Source organism: Dendrobates tinctorius, unplaced genomic scaffold (assembly GCF_039654945.1).
Source record: "Dendrobates tinctorius isolate UK_male_01 unplaced genomic scaffold, ASM3965494v1 ptg000059l, whole genome shotgun sequence".
In the NCBI taxonomy this organism is placed as follows: Eukaryota; Metazoa; Chordata; class Amphibia; order Anura; family Dendrobatidae; genus Dendrobates; species Dendrobates tinctorius.
This window is the reverse complement of record NW_027361727.1, coordinates 17,742,584-17,751,312: the sequence shown is the minus strand read 5'-3', so window position 1 is coordinate 17,751,312 and position 8,729 is coordinate 17,742,584.

Sequence of the window (8,729 nt, the reverse complement as noted above, 5' to 3'; positions counted from 1 at the left end):
ACAACGGTGGGCCCTGCGATAGGGAAAGGGGGACGTGGAGACCTCCTGCACTCCCCTGAGTCAGTGTCCCTAACGCTCCTAACGTTCCCTATGCCGGTTCTGCACCGGACACCGATCAGGAACCTGTCGCCCTAGCACACCCTACACCTATCCCTTGCTAGGGAGCTGGGTGGAGCAGGCACTGGCCCCACCGCTGTACTAATACACACTAAAGAAAAACACAAACAGGGAAACACCACTTAGCTTTACTCTGTTCGTCTTGCTCCTGGCAACAGAGTCCACCACCAGAATGCAGCTCTCCTCCTGAAACGCTGCCACCAAGCTCTGTCAGAGCTACAAGGAAATCCCCTATGACTCCTTCCACACCAGGGCTAAGACAGTGCTGCAAGGAACACTCTCCAGCTCCTTCCTCCACCAAGGATGGTTGAAATGAACACTATTACCAACACTGATTGCAACACCTGTGACTCTTATAGCAGAGCTACACCTGCATTATAATCATGTGCACTAAACTACAGAAACAAGAGTGCAATGACGCTCACCACCACCGGGGGCAAACTTAGAACAAATGACACCACAGTGCAATAATCCTAATGGCCACCGGGGGCAAAAACCAAACCTGAGCACAGCTTAAGAAAAAAAAGGTTACCTGTGCTTTTTATCAGTCCTGATCCAGCATGGATCATGACACTGGCCTGTCTCAGGGTTAAACATTTAGCAGATTCAATACAAGCTAAATATTTATGATCCGTCACAACAGTGACCTGATGAATAGGTCACTCGAAAAAAAAAATGTCTCCATTCTTCAAAATCCAACTTGACAGCAAGCAGCTTGCAATTTCCATCATCATAAAAGAAATCATAGAAAAGAATGCACATGGCCATAAAATTAGTCAGTGTTTTGGGACCTTGAGACAAAACAGCCCTCACCCCAATCTCAGAGGCATATTCCCCTACAGTAAACAGTTTCTGAAGATCAGGTTGAATGAAAACTGGGGCAAACATGAAAGCTCTTAGTTAACCCCTTAGTGACTGAGCAAGTTTTGACCTTAATGACCAGGCTAATTTTTACAATTCTGACCACTGTCACTTAATGAATTTATAGCTCTGGAACGGTTCAACAGATTCCACTGATTCTGAGACTGTTTTTGGTGACATATTGTACTTCATGTTAGTGGTAACATTTCTAAGATATGACTTGCATTTATTTATGAAAAAAACGGAAATTTGGGAAAAAATTTTGAACATTTTGCAATTTTCAAACTTTTAATTTTTGTGCCCTTAAATTAGAGAGTCGTGTCCTCAGAAATAGTTAATAAATAACATTTCCCCACATGTCAACTTTACATCAGCACAATTTTGGAACCAATTTTTTTTTAGTAGGAAGTTATAAGGGGTAAAAGTTGACCACCAGCGATTTCTAATTTTTCTAACAAAATTTTTTAGGGATCACCTCACATTTGAAGTGAGTTTGGGGGTCAATATGACAGAAAATGCCCAAAATTGACAGAATTCTAATCACTGCACCCTCAAGGTGCTAAAAACCACATTCAAGAAGATTATTAACCCTTCAGGTGCTTCACGAGAACTAAAGCAATGTGGAAGGAAAAATTTAAATTTTACCTTTTTTCACAAAAAATTTACCTTAGACCCAAACTTTATTTTCACAAGGGTAACAGGTGAAAATGGACCACAAAATTTGTTGGGCAATTTCTCCAGAGTATCAGAGTATGCCGATAGACAGTGTATGGGGGAAAGCCACTATCTGGGCACAATGCAAGGCTCCGAAGGGAGCAAGCACTGTTTGACTTTTTGAATGCAAAATTGACTGGAATCAATGGTGGGCACCATGTTGCGTTTGGAGACCCCTGATGTACCTAAACAATGGAAACCACCCATTCTAACTCCAACCCTAACACAGCCCTACCCCTAATCCTAACCGTAACCCCAACACCCTAATCCCAACACCACAACCCTAACCTTAACCTTAACCCAAGCACCAACCCTAACCCTAGCTCTAACACCAACCCTATCTGCAAAGAATGAAAAAAAAAATATTTTTTATTTTATTACTTTTACATAACTGAGGGGGGGACAAAGCGGGGTTTGATTTACTATTTTTTTTTACGTTGATCACTGTAATAGGGTCAACAGTGATCAAAATGAACCAATAGGAAAAATATCCTATGTACTGTCCGGCAAATCGCGGTGGGCTTACTGACACCGAGGGCTGGGGACAGAGCCAGAGGGTCCAGGGATGGCGGAGGTACTAGGAGGGATCAGGGGACCCCAATTCTCTTTCCTCTGGTAAGCTATATCATATTAGAGGAGAAATGAAAGGGAAATCTGACTTTTTTAGCGATCGTCGTTATTCGGCGAATAACCACAATCACAAGACTGGGGACGGTAAAAACTGACCCGAATCATGTTCTCCAGGGTCTCAGCTACCCCCGGTAGCCAAGACCATGGAGATTTTCCAATGATGAGGGGCTCTATACCCTTATTTCTCAGCGAGGTTAAAAAGCAGAGCTGAGGAATAAGTACCCTTAACTGCTACTATTAAAAGGCGTATCGGCAGTAGTTAAGAGGTTAAAGAAAGGCCTCAATGGCATTCGTCGACCAAACCTTAAGATATGCCCCATAAGTGCGAGATTGATAAGAGGGTTACCGATCTGCGAAAAACCCCTAATACATTTTCCATAGTCATTAGGGAATCCCAAAAAATGCTATAGCGCTTTAAGGTCGTAAAGTTGAACCCATATGCAAATTGCCTCTTCAGAGAGAAAGAGGACTTGAACTCTATAGTGCCATCTGTTGGAACTAGCGATCCTACATGTCACAATCGACCCTTTAACGAGATGAACCCAATCATTTATGGCCTACACCTTCCCGGCAGATACAATGAACCCAAGAATTGATATTTCTTGAACAGATAAAGTACATTTTTCTTATTTAGCAAAGAAAGAATTTTCTCTGAGATTTAGTAAAGCATAATTAACATGCCCATAGTGTGTACCCAGGCAAGACCAGATGAAAAAAATTGGAATGTCCTCAAGGTATACCACAATATACCTTCCAATAATATCAGAAAAAAATTAATTCATAAAGTTCTGAAAGACAGCAAGTACATTGATTAATCCAAGAGGCATAACCAGATTCTCAAATAGATGCTCAGATGTTAGAATCGCTGTCTTCCACTCATCACCCTTCCCGATGCATATCAGATTATAAGCACCTCTAAGATCAAGCTTAGAAAACCATTTAGCCCCAGTAAGCTGATTATTTAGGTCGGGGATGAGTGGAAGTGGGTATGTATTTTTACATACCTGCTTAGTTCATGGAAATCGAGGCTAAAGTGGAACTCCTCCTCTTTCTTTTTCACAAGGAAGAAACTAGCAGCTACAGGCAAGGAGGAAGGATGGATATGACACTTCTGTAAATGTCCATTTACATATTCTTTCATAGCGATCAGTTCAGTTCCTGACAAATTGTACAAGCGAGTTTTAGGCAATTTGACATTAGGAATAAGATCAGTAGCAAAATCATAACGATGATGAGGACGCAGTATTTTTGCCTCCTTTTCCGAGAACACATCTCTGAAGTCTTTCAGGTACGCTAATAGACACTCCAGTCTAGCGGAGTACATTTGTACAGAGTGAAGACATTTCTTATGGCAGATGGGGCTCCACTTATCAATATCCTTCTGACACCAATCAATAACAGGATTATGTATATTCAGCCATGGAAAATCCAACACCAACCCAGCAGGTAAATTATCCAATACATAACAGTAGATGGACTCAGAGTGAAGAGTTGCCGCTATTAGTGTGAATTCCACGGTTACCAGCTGGACAAAGTTCAAGAGTAAAGGTGTCTCATCAGTGGCAACCATCTGAATGGGTCTTTCCAGTTTAACTGTCCCTAATCCTAATTTAAGAACCATTCCAGAATCACTAAAGTTTATGGCAGACCCACAGTCAATAAAAGCAAGTGCAGAAAACCATAGGTTCTGAGAACAGTTCCACATTTTACAGTAATTTGAGGAGTTAAAACATATCTGGAAGCCCAGGTGACCTCCTTGATAATCACCCAGACTTAACATTTTCCGATCACTTGTTTGCTTGAGGGCGAATCGAGAAGTCCCCGAGATAATGCCCAGTGCCACCACAGTAGAGGCAGAGTCCGAGATCGTGCTGACGGTTCCTCTCCATGGTACGATGACTGGCTACTCAAAACTCCCTTAGTTCCATTTCACGTAAGGAAACAGACTCGGGAATAATGACCGACTCAGTCTGTCGCTCATCATGTCATCCTTAAGGCATCAAAAAAGGTATCAACCTTCTGGGGCTAATGGGGACAAAGAATGCTCAAATCTGAGCACCCCCCACGCAATAGGGACATAGCCACCTACTGGGACTCATCGCCAGAAGACCAGGGCCATAGAGTAAAAAATAATTACAGTTCTCCCTGAATACCCTAAACTGATCTATCTCCCCTAAAAATCTGTCAGAAAGTGCCACAAATGGTTCTGGAGCGGTCAATTGCCAAGTCAGGTCACGGTCCAGGGTCAAAACATCAGGATATAGCGGACAAACTGACAAGACAAAGTGACAGAACGCGGTCCAAGGGTCTGGCATCAGAAGATCAGAAGGCAGAACAACAGAATAAGGCAAACACTCAACAGGAAGCTCAAACTACGTCTTGCAGGGATCAGAGAGGCAAACAACTCGGTCTAGTAGCTGGGAAATCTCCAGAACAACGAACACATGGAGAAAGTCCTGTACTTGCCCATAGTCCCAAGCTGTCAATCAAACCACTGATATATCAGCATGATCCAGTTTCCTAAAGACAGCAAAACGATCACTCACTGAGCGGAGTAATTGTGACAGTTTACTTGTCCCTCTGCATTCACGGGTTCTCACTACTTCACAACAGTCCAGCTCAACACTACAGTCCTGTTGAGACAAGAGTTATTTACTTAACCCGCAGTATTGTGTCTTCTCTTCCCTTAGGGAGGCTATGGTGCTAGTATCGGTGGGAGGCTATGGCTGGTACTTATTTTCTCTAGTGCTCATGCTCTGGAACTTCAACCTAGGACAATCTATCATATTAAGACCTGTCAGATTTGTTGCCTCCAGGAACTATAAACTCTGGATCTTTCTGCTTTGACATAATTTCTGCCTCTTAGGGATATCTGGAGCAGAAGTGGCTCTTTCAAGTCCAAATACAGAAGAGGTGGCACAGGCACTCACTGTTCCATTTAATGTCCTTTAAGTGGATGTAATATCAAAACAGCAAGGATGCATGGAGAGGAGACACAACAGAAGACGGCCGTTTTGTGCTGGTATGGGCTTCTATGGGTCCTCCAGCGCGAAACGGCCGTCTGTTGCGTCTCCTTTTCATGCTTCCTTGCTGTTTAGAGATGACATCCAAATAAAGGACATTAATTAGGATGTGAGTGCCTGTGCCACTTCTCTGTGCTTGGACTTGGATTGTCACCTTTCTGTGTGGTGTGGCACCCGAGGTCCCGGAGCTGGCATCCATTTGCAGTCCTGGAGCGGCGCAGCTGTGCCTGGCCTTTGTCTACTCCTGTGGTGATTATTTCTGTCTCTCTCTTTAGGGACATGACACAATGTGGCACTACTCACATTTGACTTTAGGTGCTTTCTCTATGCACTCCAAATCACATCTCCCTCAATACCAGAAAACTGTCTCTGTTTACCTTCAGCTTTTCCCCCACCCACTGTGGACTAGTCTTAAACATTAACTGTCCTTGTCAACTACCTGTTGCTGGGCAGCATACAGCCTCATCATCAACAGCACAGATCACTACACACAAACATCTATGCAGATGACAAACTATAACGATATATTTGTTTCTTCTAAAAGGAGAACTTTGTCAATATGCTCATCTCCTTATACCATGATCACCAATGGCCAATCTGTGTGGATCTAAAGATAGGGAATATTCTCCTGGGATGGCAGAGTGGATTCACTATGTATCCTTGGTTTGTCTGTCTCTGGGAGAGTAGATAAAATAATGAGCACTAGATGAGAAAGCAGTGGCCGCTGAGAGAACACATGATAGAAGAAAATGTGGTATTCTGGTGCCTGTTCTACTGTAGGTGAATGAGACAGTTGTCATGTGGCAGTAGATTTGTTCCAGTGTGTCAGGATTAGTTTATGCACTGTGAGTTAGGAGATGTAATACATTGCATTGTATACCGATGACTCATAAAATGTGCTCTGCTGCCATCTACTGGCCAATGTGCATATGAAAGTTAAGTGATTATTCTCCTCACAACAAGCTGCCATAGAATCGGCTGGGAGGAGCCTCCTAGCTCAAGACTCTCACACTTCCTGAAGTAACTTCCAATTCTGGGTGGTTCAAGAGGTCTAAGGGAGCAAACACAACAGCTCTCATCACAGTTATCCATACGAGTCCATGCTGAAGGGACATCTTTATCCACATAATCTTCTCCACAAAAGGAGTGAAGTCTCATCCTGTCAGAAGAGATAAAGCTGCACCTAAATAAACTACATGGGTTCCCCCAATTTTTGATAACCAGCACAGGTAAAGCAGACAGCTGTGGGCTTATATTATCAGGCCGGGAGGGCTCATTGTTTTTGGGCCCTTCCCATCCTAATAAAATAGCAGCCTGCAGCCCCAGTATGTTGGCAATTGAGGGTATTGATGTCAGCTGTGATTTATCAAAAGCCACAGCTGACATCAAGTACTGGGGTTAGTCATGGAGAGGTGTCCATCAGACACACCCATTACTCAGTATAAAAAAAATATACACAAACACACACAACAAACCATTTGAATAAAGACTCCCCCACACGCTCCCTGGTTCACCAATTTATTGTAAAAAAAAAAAAAAATTCCCATGCAAGTTTGAACACTGGCGAGACCCGGAGGCCTTTTTGGGCTTTGTCGTCAGTACCCGGCATCTGTGAGAATAGTAGTAACTTTACTGCTATTCACAGATGCCAGAGTAGGATTTGGGGAACGTAGACTACATTGGACCTGCGCAGGAAATTCTTGCTAATAAATTGGAGGAGGGACAGTCTCGTGTGTTTATTTCTCTCTATGTTTTACAGGTATCGATTTCTGGATTACATCAAAATGGGTGGATTACTTCTGACTAGAGTTGAGCAAACCGGGTTGGCCAAATTCAGAATCCGCCGACTTTTGCTAAAGTCGGGTTTCGCCGGTCAAAACCCGACCATAGGGTGAGGTCGGCCATGAGGTCGCCGACTTGAGCGCCAAAGTCGTGTTTCAAATAATGCTTCCAGCGCCTTTTCTCTGCCAATCATCAAGGACGCACACTGTGGGCAACGCGATTACATTGGCAGGGCCCCCACCATGTTAGAGAAGGGAATTCAAGTGATTGGCTGGCTTTGTGTGGCGTCACAGTGCCTATAAAAGGCCGTGACCGCCATCTTACTTCTGCCGATCTTAGAATAGGGAGAGGTGCTGCTGCTGATTCTGAATAGAGAGAGGGTTAGGCAGGGAAGAAGAAATAAAAATAGCTTCTGATGATAGCGCTTTTCACTGTACAGTTAGTGTGCTGTGAAAGGGGAGGATTTTTGTTGTGTGCAGCAGTGCTGGTGGAGATTAGGCTGCCTTTTAAGGCTACCTGATAGCTGCATTGCTGTGTGCACACTGCTGTTCAAACTGCTTTTTTTCAAAGCACTCCAACTTTTATTATTTTGTTCTGCTCAGTTACCAAGCGTTCATTTATTCACACACCATATAGCGGTGTACGCTCCTCACACAGGAGCTATCCGCTTTTCAAACAGTGCAGTGAAGATTTTCCATTTTTCCAGACCTACACCGTATAGAGCTGTCCGCTTTCCAAACAGTATCGTATATCTGCTGTTTGATTACGGTCAAATCTATACAGAGACAGCGTGTGTCACTCTGTATAAAAATAGACAGAGATTTACAATTTTCCATACAGACACCGTATAGAGCTGTCCGATTCTCAAACAGTATTGTATATCTGCCGTTCGCATTACGGTCACATCTATACAGAGTCAGCGTGTCTGTGTGTGACACTCCGTAAATACATATACGGACATTTCCATTTCTCCATACACCGTATTGAGCTGTACGATTCTCAAACAGTATTGTATATCTGCTGTTCGCATTACAGTCACATCTATACAGAGTCAGCGTGTGTGTGTGTGACACTCCGTAAATACATATAAGTTGATTATTAGTTTCAATAAAAACGTATACAGCTGTACACTTCTGATACAGTACCGTATATCTGCTTGTTGGATTACGGTCAAATACATACTGGTAGAGTATCAGTGACTAACAAAATATATACAGAGATTTAATTTTTTTAATACACCTTACACAGCTGTACGCTCCTCATACAGTACCATCTCTCTTCAGGTATTTTTGGTACAGTTTCCCAAACATGAGGAAGTATGGTGGAAGAGGCCGTGGACGTGGGCAGGGGGGACGCAGCTTATACTGATGGTGGTGGTGCATCGGCTGGTTCTGGCAAAAGCACAATAGCAGCTAAGGCAGGAGGTGTTGAGCCTGCATCATCGTCTGGCACAAGAAGGCCTTTAAGGTTCCCTTTTCTGGGAGTAGGTAAACCGCTTTTAAAGCTGGAGCATCAGGAACAGGTTTTGGCTTACATTGCCGAAACAGCCTCCAGCTCTATTGCCTCCTCTTCTGAAGTTACAAAAACTGCAAGCACAGAGTC